Raw genomic sequence first — 13,670 nt, 5'->3', positions numbered from 1 at the left:
CAAGCCGTTGGGGGGAGTGAAGAGGAGGGAAGAGAGGGGAACACACAGAGGCCCTGTAACCGCGAAAATCCTATTCTTTTCCAAGCATGCCGTAGTGGTTAGCTGCACGGACTTTGGAGTTGGACAAATATGGATTTAAATTCCAGCTCTGCCATTTACGGTGGGATATAAAACACATCCTGTAACCTCCCTCCGTCATACTGTTCTCATCTATAATGTGGTGCTCATTACATCAGCTTTGTGTGGTTACCATGAGGATTTAAAGAGAAAGTGTTTGTAAAGCGCCCAGAATATAATAGTTGCTCAATAAATCTATGAGTACAATCCAATCCCTCGTCACGGTCTACAAGCACTGTGTGATCTGGCTCCTCGTCTCTCTCCCATCCCGTCTCCTATCCTCTCCCTGTGGTTTACTGCCCATGGTGCACACCCCAATCTTCTTTCAGTCCCTCAAATGTGCCAAACTCGTTCCCACCTCAGGGCCTTTGCATGTGCTGTTCCCTCTGTGTGGAGAACTCGCCTTAGGAATCTTCAGCCTCGTGGTCCTTTCTTATTACTAGGTTCTCACCTCTAAGGATGTGTCCTCACATCTTTTTTTTTTTTTTAAAGATTTTATTTTTTCCTTTTTCTCCCCAAAGCCCCCCAGTACATAGTTGTATATTTCTCGTTGTGGGTTCCTCTAGTTGTGGTATGTGGGACGCTGCCTCAGCGTGGTTTGATGAGCAGTGCCATGTCCGAGCCCAGGATTCGAACCAACGAAACACTGGGCCGCCTGCAGTGGAGCGCGCGAACTTAACCACTCGGCCACGGGGCCAGCCCCAGGATGCGTCCTCACATCTTATCTGAGCTTTCTCACCCAAGCTCCTCTCTACCATATCACCCGCTTTTATAACATTTATCATTGTCTGGAATTTTCTGACTTTTTTTATTGTCTCTCTTCCACGAGCATAGAAGTTCCACGGGGACAGAAACCTCCCCTGTGTTGCTCAAGCTGTAGCCCAGTAGTGTTGAGTATGTCGTTGGTGCTCAATAAACGATGGAGAGAATGATGATGGTGACGGCAGCAGTGATGTTAGTGGTCATGAGGACTCGTTAATTTCCTCCTTTCCCAGGCTTCAGAAATACTTTTCTTTTCTGCCCTGCCTCAGCTTCAGAGCCTCTCCTGGATCTTGGGGGCATCTTGAGTACCCTCCAGGAGTGCAGGCTGCAGAGAAAGCAACCCCTGGGACTTTTACAGGGAGACGGCTCAGCCTCCCAGAGGCAGGCAGGGCCGCGGGGGACAGCGACGGGAAGCAGCGGAGTTTTCTTGGCCTGAAGCTTGAGATTCTGGAGTGAGTTTCCAGTCATGATTGCTTGTTATTGAACACTTACCTGTGTCTCAATATTGGCCAGGATCTTTTACGATGCCTTTTATCAAATTTGCAAACAGCTTTACAAATGTTTTCTGTTAGCTGTTATCAACCTGGCAGGGGTATACCTGTGTCAAAAAATCAGACGCTTGCCTTTTGTGGGCCTGGAATGCTTTCGTTCTCGATGTCTGAGTTCATCTCCTCAGCTGGTTGTAGAAATATCAAAGAACAAAATGTCAGGGGCAATGTGTGACCTTCCCCTGGATGGGGAGTACAGGGGGTTATTAGATATGAGGCCTAAAATCTCAGAATGAACCAAGCAGGCTCTGGAGGAGTTCTTGAGGAGAGACTCGGCCCACAGCTTCTGTGGCCTGGCTGGCCTTCCTGAGGGTCTTTGTGTCCCATGTGCATCACTGCTTGAGCTCTTGGTATTGTCACTGCTCATGGTGGAGCATCTGTCATCTGTCTTCAGCACTGGAGTGTGAGCCTTTTGAGGGCAGGGACTACATCTGAATCATCTTTTATTCCTAAGACGGGACCTCGTGCGTAGTACGTACTTGACGTTTCTTGAATGCATAAATAGAATGAATGTAAGTGAATAAAGAATTGAGAGCTTCTTAGTGGAGACACACTTCATATATGGAGGGATCAATGATCAAAGTCACGTCACCCACTGGCCGGGGTTGGCTCTTCCCTCTGTTCATGGGTTGCGGTCTATGGGCCCTTCCCCTTTCTAGCCACACCCCGCCCCCTATGCTAACCAGACGAGGAACAGGAGGAAGACGAGAGCCCTGCCAACGCCAAACTTGCAGGTCTCTCTCTCTCTCTGACACCAAAAACCCAAGACCAGGTCACAGGGTTGAAAATGTCCTTTTGTAAACTGCCCATCAATCCCTCGTATGTCACTGTGTTACAATACACTTTCAGGAATGCCAAAAGACACATTTCTAAAATAATAAAAACATCCGTAAAAATGTGTTCTGTATACAACATGTGCCTCTTATGGAAGAGTTAATAAATACAAACAAAAGGAAGAAACCGGAAATCACCTGTATCCCATCAGCTGGAACTAACCACTGTAATTTATCTAGAATTTTCTAATATGTATAGATACAAATTACATATATGTAAACATGTAAGTGGTTTTTACAAACGTAGAATCAGACGGTACCACTAATTGTAGCAGCTCATCCATCTAGAGGGCCTTCCACGTGCAGGTATTATTCTAATGTCTTTCTACGTTCCAGCTGACTTAATCCTCATAATAACACCAGGAGGTAGGTATTAATATGATCATCAGCAATTTAGACATGAGGAAACTGAGTCAGAGAGAGTTTAAATAAGGCGGCACAGCAGTAAGCGATGGGGTCAGTATTCTCATTTAACAATAGATGGGAATTGCTTGCCATACTCACATTTTTCTATAGTTATAGCTGCGAAGGTTTCTATCGTACCACAATTCATTTAATCCTGGGTGGTAGATTTCAAATCATGTGCCCAATTAAAAAAGAAAGAAAAAGAAACTCATGAACAGTTTTATTCCAAAATTTGAAAATGAGCTAAGATGTTCCTGTATTAGTATGCTAGGGCTGCTGTGACAAGATACCACAAACTGAGGGGCTTGAAAAACAGACATTTATTATCTCACGGTTCTGGAGGCTGGAAGCCCAAAATGGAGGTGTCTGCTGGGATGGTTTCTTCTGAGGGTTGAGAGGAAAGGCTCTGTCCCAGGCCTCTCTCCTTGGCTTGTAGGTGACCATCTTCTCCTTCTGTCTCCTCACATCATGTCCCTTCGTGTGTCTGTGTCTGTGTCCAACTTTCCCCTTTTTGTAAGGACACGAGTCATATTGAATTGGGGTCCACCCTAATGGCCTCCTTTTAACTTGATTACCTCTGTAAAGACTCTATCTCCATATAAAACCACTTTCTGGGGTACTGGGTGTTAGGCCTCCAACATAATTTTTTTGGGGGGACACTATTCAAACGACTAATGCTACCTGGTGGTTGGGAGGGAACATTGGTGAGCACACTTGAGCCCCTCTGAGAACTCCCAGAACTCACTGGGGGAATCTGATGGTAGCTGGAGTTCCCTGACTGTGTGAGGATGGAGCCAGAGAAATTCTTTTTGTTACTGGTACTGGGTAGAGGGGAAAATTGTGGCTACAATGACAGATCCTCTTCTTTAAGGGGGTTTGGTTAACTGGCTTAAGGCAGAGAGAGATGTAAAGAATGCTGACTTCACTCAGTCCTCTGCAGTGGGGAAAGGCCAACGCCACGGGACATTTTTGTGGGCCACTTGTAAGAGGTGATGTTAGGCGGCGAGGGACTTTGGGTCTTATCGGTCTTCCTGTTGTGTCGGTCTAGGAAGCAGTCAGGGATGGGGAGGGGTTGGGTATGTGCTGTGGTGTCGGGGGGAATCTTTACCCCAGCCAACTAGTTGCTAGATGCTTTGAGCCAGGCAGCCCTTTAGGAGAAACTTCTTCCTCTGTCCTCATGTTTTCATAAGGAACTTTTGCCCCATTTCCCGGAAGGTGAAAGTATTTGGAAGTAACGTAGTCCCCACTTTTTGCTCACTGAAGCTTCCCCTGAGGGATGAAGAGGGCCTCATCTGATTGGCCAAACCAGGAGAAAGACCTGAATATGTCTGCCTACCGTTCCTCTCTTTCGCCTTTCTGGATGGCTTGTCTGCTGGATAGAGGCTTTCTCACAGAGTCCCCACATACAGCTGCTCAGCTTGTACACTGCAAAACTCCATAGGGTCCCATTTGCATAAAGGAAGCAAATGGCACCCACTAGAGTTAAGTGGGGTGCTAGCCCTGCATTACCCTCCAACTCTGGCCCCCAGTAGGGTCCACACCTCTGGATCAGGGCACAGACGCAGGCCGTAGAGGCACAGCTAGAAGTTCGTCTCTTGCTGTCCTGGTACAGGACTCTGTGACAGGCTGAACAATGCCTCCCCACCCCCAAAAATGTCCCCATCCTAATCCCCAGAACCTCTGAATATGGTACCTTACACGGCAAAAGGGACTTTACAGTGTGATTTGTAATGACTTTCTTTACGGAAGTTAAGCATCTTGAGATGGGAAGCTTATCCTGGACTATCTGGGTGAGCCCAATGTAATCATAGGGTCCTTGTAAGAGGGAAGGTGATGAAGAGAAAGAGAGATTTGAAGATGCTGTGCTGCTGGCTTTGAAGGTGGAGGAAGAAGCCTTGAGCCAAGGAATGCGGGAAAGATCCTCACTTAAAACCCCTAGAAAGGAGCACAGCCCAGTGACATCATGATTATAGCCCAGTGAAATAAGTACATGTTGGATTTCTGACATCTAGGACTATAAAAATAATAAATTTATTCTGCTTTAAGCCATGAAGTTTTGGTAATTTGTTACAGCAGCAATAGGAAACCGATACAGACTCAACTGGCATTGGGCAGCAATTCCCCTGCTTGCTGTCACGGTGTCTGACTCTTCTTCATGGGGCGTGCTCCAAGGTCGAGAGCCGAGTTCCAATACAGTAGCCACTAGCCCTATGTAGCTATTTAAATTAAAATTAAACACAAATTTAAAATTCACTTCCTCAGTTGCACTAACCGCATTTCAGCTAATCAATAGCTACATGGGGCTTGAGCCTGCCTATTGGACAGTGCAGACAGGACATCTTCATCGTCCCAGAAAGTTCTGTTGGACGGTGCTTGGTTAGACTTAGGGATAGTCATAGGGAACCCATTAGCCAGAGAGTATCAGCCGTGTTCTCCAATCAGGCAAGATCAATAATATGGCCAGCAGTTTACCCTCGTCTGATGTCTGTATTCTGCCCTGGGAGCAGCAGGCAGAGTTGCTATTGATCCTTTTAAATCCCAGTGCAACCAAGCAACGACAAGGGTGTAACCGACCTGAGGCCTGGAAGGAGAATTGGAAGGCAGGGGCCCAGCTGCCAAGGAGCAGAGGACGCCAGGCCCAGCCATGTTAGGATTTCTTGACCCCCAGAGAGATCTCGGGAGAGGAAGTGGTGAAGTCGTTCAGGAATATAACCCAGACAACAGCTGGGGCTCTGGAACCCTTGAGATCCAGATAAGATTGGCTGGAAAGCTCATTCCATTCCCCTTTCCCCAGACTTCTGAGTATTCTTGATGTTTTCAAGGCCATTTTTGCCCTGAGGCTAACCTCTCTGTGCGACATAAACCCAGACCCGACTTTTAGCCCCTTCATTCGTTTCAATGCAAAAACCTCCCTTATGCCAAGTGTTTGAGAGGTTGTGTGGAGTGATGGTTAAGGGCATGGACTCCGAAGACAGACCTGTCACTTAATAGTTTTGAGATCTTGGGCAACTTACCTAACTTCTCCGTGCCTCAGTTTCCTCATCTAGAGAATTGGGATAATAACTGAGTTGTTGTGGGGATTAAATCTGCTAATTTGTGGAAATTCCTTGCACAGTTCCTGCCACATAAAAAGTCCTTAAGAGGAGTTAGTTAACATTTGTAGGTAGATTAGACTTCACTGAAAATTTTAGGTTCACGGAAAGAAATCAGATTATGTACCCTGCTGCAAATAATTCAAATATCCAGTTAGCCATTCCTTGCTCTTAAACATCTGTTCAGTTTCTGCCGCTGAAGCTTCTTCCTAGCCCCCTCCTCTATGTGGTACCTGTCCCCTGGTCTTCTCTTCGTCCTTTCCTTTCTTCGGCTGGGGGTCCCCGGCGTGGGGGTCCCGGCTGGCTCTAGCAGGGGAAGGCGTTTTATAATGAAAGTCCCTCACTACTCTTTTACAAGGAATTTTTTTGCGTCCAGACATATTACTCTTTGTGTGTTTATGCCAGTGGCATTTCAGGCTAAAATAGCTGTCGTTATCTATTTCAGAGGAAGTGGGAGATGGATGCTGCCAGACACTGTCTGTGAGCAATCGGCTGTGGCTATGAGTCAGTAATTCCTGGGCCCCCTTCTGCAGGGTCTAGGCTGGGGGCTCTGTTGGAGCTGGGCTAAGGTCTATTCTGGGGTGTTGCCTAAGCCCAGTGTAAGCACCACTACTCAGAGAGAAAATCAAAGGGAGAACATGGGAGAAACTAGCATTGATCTTATAGTCAAAAACATCCAGGTCTCCCCCCAGCTCTGCTACTTACCAGCTCTGTGACCTTGGCCAAGTTACTTCACCTCTCTGAGCCTCGGTTTCCTTACATGCAAGACACTTATAACAGCTATGAGGTTGCTACGCCTGTTCAGTGTGATAGTGTATTTAAAAGACAACTGTCTGTTTAAAAAGAATGGTATATGGTAGGTGCTCAATAAACGGTAGTTATAACTTATCTTATTCAGTGCTCATAACATGATTATGAGGTAAGTGTTATCACTCCATTTTGACTGAGCAAATTGCCACAGGTCACAAAGCTAATATACACTGGAGCCAGGACGACAGCACGATGATCTGATTATGAATGTTATGATTGCCTTTCTCTCATATATTATACAAATGAAATGCATGAGTACATTCTTGCTGTAAAATCTTATCAATTCAGAAGCTTATAGACTGAAAAATGAAATTCATCCCTCGCCTGTGGACCGCATTTTCCTCCTCAGAGATAACCAACACGGACAGTTCATTATGTGTGAGTGTTGTCCATTTTCTATGAAGTTTCATAATAATTTTCACACACACTTTAGGCATGAATGGGATCTATTTGCCTCTCTAGCCAGTTCTGTGGCTTGTTTTTGACACTTAGCTCTACATCTCAGAAATTTTTCCACACCCGTACATATAACTTTGCGTCATTTTTCTTAACCACTATTTAAGATTCCGTAAAATGGCTGCATGACAAATTACGTAGGCAAATTTCTTAATGATTTCTCTACTGAAAAATGCTTGGATTGCTGTAGAGTTTCACCCTTGAACTTCACTTGGTGTTGATTTGACAGAACATTGAATTCTGATGTAGTCACGGCTGTCAGTCTTTCTTTTATAGCTTCTGAGTTTTGCGTCTTGCTCATGGAGGCCTTCTTCACATCTCAAGGTTGCAAAACCATTCTCCTGTGTTCTAGTCTACTGAAGCCCCATCATAATGCTAGAAGTGGGGGCCCCAAATATTGTCACTTAAGATGTGGGCGTGGTGTTACCGTGCTGAAGATGAGAACTAATTGCCAACCTCTGGCCGTGCTCTAACCGAATTCGTTTGTTATGGAGCCTACTTTGTAGTTTTGCTTTCGATGTTGAAGTCGAACGTGTCTGGGATCTGTTGCTTTGAATGGCATTGAGTAAGATCTAATTTGATTTTTTCCCTTATAAATGAGCAGTTGTGTCAATACCATGTATTGGATAGTCTTTTCCCTTTCTGCTTTTAATTGTCACCTTCATCATTAAAATATATCCTTATATATAGGTCTGTGTCTGGAATCTCCTGTTCCGTTAATATATTTGCAGACTTAATCGTCTTCATCCATCTGTTTCTCCTACTGCTCTGTACTTGAGCCAATACTACCCTGGCAAAGAGAAAGTGTTCAAATAACACAATAAATATTTTTGAATGAGTTAATGTAGTGAATTACAATGATAGATGTCTTGCTTCCTGATTCTTGCATTTCTTTGATGATAGTGCTAAATCTGATCTGCGAACATGTATTTGGGATTTATCATCTATTTTAGTGACTACGGCCCATGGTTTCTTATTTGTGCCCTCTCCTTGTCTAGCTTTGGCACGAGCGAATGAGTTCCTGGCCTTTCCAGTGGATCACACCTCCTCTCCGTTGCATTTCCACATATGTTAGTGACAGATTTTTGTGCAGGCTGTCGTGACAGAACTGTAGCCCTGAAGCATCAGGGAGAGGCTGTAAGTTAAAAAAACTCAGATCTTAATCCGGGATGAAATCGCTGGAATCTGGGAGTTGAGGGGTGGAACTTGCAGGCTGGATGACTCGGGGCAATGGAGGAATGCAGGCGTCAGGTCCGGGGCTCAGTATTGTGAACGTGCCTAAGGAGGGAGCCAGGACACTAGACTCCACTGTAGCTGAATGTGTGCGTGTGTCTTCCTGTTTCGTATCTGCATGGGCATTTGCACATGCGTCTGTGATAAGCATATATGCATGACTGTATAGCACATGCGTGTGAACATGTGAACGAGCGTGTGCCTGTGTGTATAGGTATATGTGTAAGAATGTGCGAGTGGGATGCATGTATGTGTGTTGAGGAAATTCCTGCCTCAGTCCAGGCTGGCTGGGCAGGACTCGGCAGGGATTGCTTAAGCCTTCATGCCTTTTGGGGGTGGATGGATCCATGGGCCAAGATGAGGTACAGCTGGGAAAGACTGAGGCAGAGAAACTGAGGCACAGGACTGACAGTGTGGCTTTGAGAAAGTGATTTAACCCTCTTAACCTTGGTCTCCCCGCATAAAACGTGGAAGAGACTCACCACTGCTTTGTCCTCTCCTCCTGTCCTCAAGCTTGGTGTGAGACTTCAAATGAGCTGACATCTGTGAAAGCCCCTTACGGGTCAAAAGGGAAGGAAATGCCATCAAGCTCTGGTTTCTTGTTTCCCAGATGTGCTATCACCAACAAGGCTGGAGCCGTGATGTGGGGGCCTAGGAGTGGCCCTGTTTCATTTGCACTGCACTGTCAATCAAACCCGCGGGAATGCCCTTTCCCCCAGAGCTGGTGCCCTCCAGTTCCATGTCACGGGGCTTGGACACTCTTCACATGAAGCTGACATCACCTCTCTGGGTCCTGTGGATAGAGGCACTGGCTCCTCCTACCCCAGCCTCCCCTCGGCACACAGATGAGCCAAGACAGACAAACTGGATCTCTCTCCAGAGCGAACCTGGGACATGCGGTACCCACTTTGAAAACTGCCTGTCCGGGTGACAGGAAGACTTCAGCCACTCCCTCTTGCTGGACCAGCATGGCTGGCAGACTCCACCATCTTTCCCCAAGATCACTGAATTTGCAGGTTGAAAGGTGCTGGGAACAGACTTAAGCAGAGCAGCCCCAGCTTGGCTTCTCCTGCTTTAAAGGTTAGGGTGGGGACAGCGTACTTTGCCGAGGTCTGCAGGCATGAGACCACCTGTGCCACTTGGCAGCTGAGGACTGGACAGCCAGAAGATGAGGCAGCAAGGGGGACTGGCCACTTCTGAGTATGAGGTAGTGTGGGAGAACACTGCCCAACGGTGACTTGATCAAACGATGCCAAAAATCTCCAGTCATGGGAAGTGTATTAAGACTCTTTTTGATAAAAGTGACCAAAAAAAAAAAATCCAAAACATCCAAGTCAAATTAGCTTAAGGAAAAAGTAAAAGTTTTTGGCTCACATAATTGGGAAGTCCAAATAGGTTTCAGGCATAGCTGGATCCAGGCCTCAACCATCTTCAGCGTATACTCTCTTCATCTTTTCGCTTTTTCCCTCTCTGCATTGGCCTCATTTTCTCCTTCTGTAGACAGGTTAACTCCCTGTGATGGATGAAAATGACCGCTAGAAGCCATGATTTCGCATCTTCCCAAGAACCCCCATAAAGGAAGTCATCTTCCCAGACTGCTTTAGCAGAAAAATCTCAGTGAAGACTGATTTGCTTGACTCAGGTCACGTGTCCATTTCTTGCCCAATCCCTGGGGCTGGAGAGATAAAGTGCTGATTGCCCATCCCAGATCACTGGCCCATCCCTGTAGCTTGAGTCGGGGGGGATTGGCAGTCCCCAGCTAGCGCTTGGAGTGAGGGAGGAGTGCATCCCCAGGTGGAAGGTATCTTGGACAATCAAAATTTGTGTCCACTATAGGAAGAACAAATACTAGCTCAATTTAGAGAAAATAGGTCCTTCAACTTATGTTGCTTTCTGAATACTGGTAGGCAACATTGTCTATTGCTTTGAAGCCATCGCAGAGTAGAAGGAATAAGATGAGGTTATTGAACTATTGTAGTGTTGATGTTGAGTGTGCTGATTTCTCCTTCCACCTCACATTTCCAAGGCTCTGTGCAATAAGCCCATCACTGGAAGTTATTTATGCCTGTTTCTTTCTTTCTTGAGACTGAAAACCCAGCCTAGAGTATTCCTGGATGATGCTTTCCTTCTGGTCTGATCCCGTTTGGGAAGACGAACTTCGATGTTGCATGCAACTGTTTGAGAGGAGCATTGTTATATTTCATCAGTCTATTAGAGCCAATCTATTTGAATAGATTCTGGACACACTCACCCAGCTGGTAAAGGTCCTGGACATTTTATTCTTATGAGAACACTAAGGAAATCGGAGATGTTATTTATGCTGGAAAACAAAAGACTACAGGATTTACTGGCCAGTAATTTTATCTATAGCGAGGGCTGATCTGTGGAACCGTATTAATGTGCTCAGGCTGCCATAACGAAATAGCACAGAGTGCCTTAAACAATAGACATTTATTTTCTCACAGATTTGCAGGCTAGAAGTCCCAGATTGAAGTCCAGCAGGATGGGTGCCTGGTGAGAGAGCCTCTTCCTGGCTTAAAGACCACTGCCTTCTCCCTGTGTCCTCACAGGTGGAGAGCTCTCTGGTGTTTTTTCTTATAAGGACACCAATCCCATTGGATCAGGGACCCATCATTATGACTTCATTTAACCTTAATTATCTCCACCAAAGCCCTACCTCCACTGGGGGCTGGGGCTTTAACAGATGAATTTTAGGGGGAATCAAGCATCTATTCTATAACAAGAAGGGACGGTAGATTGCTTCTTTTTTTTTTTTTTTTTTTTTGAGGAAGATTAGCCCTGAGCTAACTACTGCCAATCCTCCTCTTTTTTTGTTGAGGAAGCCTGGTCCTGAGCTAACATCCATGCCCATCTTTCTCTACTTTATCTGTGGGACACCTACCACAGCATGGCATGCCAAACGGTGCCATGTCCGCACCTGGGATGTGAACTGGCAAACCCTGGACCCCCGAGAAGCGGGATGTAGGAACTTAACCGCTGCGCCACCGGGCAGACCCCTAGATTGATTCTTAATCCCGGTGAATCTCAGTCTCCCATGACCATTCATCAGAAACTGGGCTAAGTGCTTTATGTGAATTATCTTAATTAACCTTTTCCATCTCTGTGAAACAGATGTTATCCATACCTCAATTTTACGTAAGAGGCAACAGAGGTTGAAGGCAGTTGAGTAAGTTACCTAAATTCACAGAATCAGAACTTAAACCCAAATCTGTGTAATTTAAAAACCTACACTCTGAACCATGATGCTTTCAGCCACTGACAGCCGATCCGGCTAAGGTCCAAACCACAGTTCCCTTTGAATGTCCGGGCTCCTTGGAAGAACTTGGGCTTCAATGTCTGCCTATCTCATGACACACTTGGTTTTAAAATAAAATGCAGAGAGAACTACAGCCCGGGGGATCAAAAAGCCTTTGGTGTTTTGGTTTTGGAAACAGTCTGATGAGTCCTCAGACATTTGCCCAGGGATGTACTCTGTCCTGCTCGCCATGTCTCGTTAGGCCCTGCTCTTAGTGGCTGCCCTTTAGGTAGCCACTTGGTTCTTGGTTTAATGGAATGGCATCAGGAAGCAAAATGTGGAAAACTCAGAAGTTCATGGCCTAAGGTGCCCATTAGAGGTGGGTTTGTCATGAAGCTAAGGAAGCTTGGGGGCCTGTCATTTGCCTAGGGGTGGCCCTAGCTACATGTCCACATGGCCATGCGTTTTTGTAAGATATTTTAAGTGCAATGGGCTAAAACCGCTGTCTCTTTACACTCCACTTCCTCTGCCTCCCGCTTCTTGGGTTGGGTGGGATTGGGGTGACCACTCTTTCATTCAAGGTGGTATTGGATGGCTGAGTCTATTTTATATGCAGAGTTTTGTCTCATTTTTCTCAAAGAGGGCTCCCAGATTGTATAACTTTCAGGACCCCCCAACCTGATCTGCCTTTCCTTACCTCTCACTCTTGGTTCTATGACTCAGGATCCTCTTTCGAAGTAGCTGAGCGCCCATGAGTGAACAGTAGGACGGAGATCATAATGCCTCTGTCTTCAAGTCACCCACCCTTGGGATCCTTTTCAGCTCTAAGAGCAGAGTCAACAGCCAGCAGGCCCCGAGTGACCGCCTGACCCAGGTGCCTCTCAGGAATGAGCCTATTATTCATTAACCAGCCTGGTTATTTTATGGGCCAATTAACTTGGGAGGCTGTGGAAGGGAAATTCCAACATTGTGCAAGGCTGCATCCCACCCCCCGCCCTCCGCCCCTTCATCTCTCCTTTCTCCCCACTGTCTTTGGGTCTCTGCCACTGTTTAAATTTCAGCCGATTTGCTATCCCAGCATCTGCAGTTTGATTATTTGACTATTGCCTGGCTCTTGCTCAAACCACTGGGGAGCCCACTAGCCAGTGATTCAATCTGGGCCATGATTGTAATGGTTTTATTTTAGTTGGGCCTCTGTTTATGGGCCCACTGGTATTAGAGTGCTGTGTTATTGTAATGAGGTATTAGCCTCATAGAAATAATCATGTGAAGCAAGTGGGCTGAGAAACACCAGACGAATGGAGTTGATTATTGGTCTAATGCAGCTTTACTTGATCTTTCGTTCTGTTGTGAAAGAAAGAGTGTGTGGGAAGAGATGGGCCGTTACTGAGCTCCTCCTGTGCATCAGGCAGGACCGAGGCACTTTTTTGGATTATACATTTTATTTTGAAACGATCTAGCAAGGTAGCATTATGAGCAGACCTATATTTACAGAGAAGGCACAGAGAAGTTAAGAAAATTGTCCTTAGTCACACAGCTAGTACATGGAGGAGGCATTTGCTGAGCAGAGTCTGTTTGACTTCAAGTGCTCTGGTTTCCACTTCAAGTCGACCGATACGGATATACTAGTAGGAGCGCTTCCAGCTCCTACGAATCCTTTGATTGTTTGTTTTTGGTGTGACAGCCTCAGTACTAGGAGTGCTCTGAGATGGGTGCTGCTTAGTGGGAGGACGGAAGGAGAGGAAGGAAGGAAGCCATGAGAAGCAAGAATTCACGTGAGGTCATTTGTAGGAAGAATCACCAAGATGGTTTTGGAGGCAACATTAAGTTTGCAAGTTTGCTTCTTGACTTCTTAGTCAAGAATGCAGCCTAATGAGATGGACACATCTGCTATCCCAGGAGCAGGGGCTAATTCCAGCTGTGTCACCACTTCCGTGTGTTCTTAGGCAAGTCCCCACCTCTTTGCCTCTCTGGCCCCTGTCTACTTCTCCAGCGTGATTACCTACCATTCTCCATCTTGCTTATGCTGCTATTGCTTCACAGAATACAGGTAGTTTATCTAGTAAATGATCCCAGGAAATGCTGATCAGGGACAAGGAGCATGTTGCAAGGATGATGAGAAAGGCAATACAGAGTGGGTTATGAACTACAATCCCTC

At 46.1% G+C, this 13,670-nt stretch overlaps 1 long non-coding RNA gene across 1 annotated transcript; it reads right to left on the bottom strand.

Moving 5' to 3' along the window:
• Positions 1 to 628: 628 nt before the first annotated feature.
• LOC139045061 (uncharacterized) lies at positions 629 to 12,379 on the bottom strand. Its single transcript, XR_011502681.1, has 3 exons — positions 12,210 to 12,379; positions 8,739 to 9,769; positions 629 to 7,813 (listed from the first exon to the last, which is right to left on the bottom strand). It is a non-coding gene; the product is annotated as an uncharacterized lncRNA (long non-coding RNA).
• Positions 12,380 to 13,670: the final 1,291 nt, after the last annotated feature.

Source organism: Equus asinus, chromosome 4 (genome assembly GCF_041296235.1).
Source record: "Equus asinus isolate D_3611 breed Donkey chromosome 4, EquAss-T2T_v2, whole genome shotgun sequence".
Taxonomy (NCBI): domain Eukaryota; kingdom Metazoa; phylum Chordata; class Mammalia; order Perissodactyla; family Equidae; genus Equus; species Equus asinus.
This window is presented reverse-complemented; position numbering and strand designations above follow the sequence as displayed.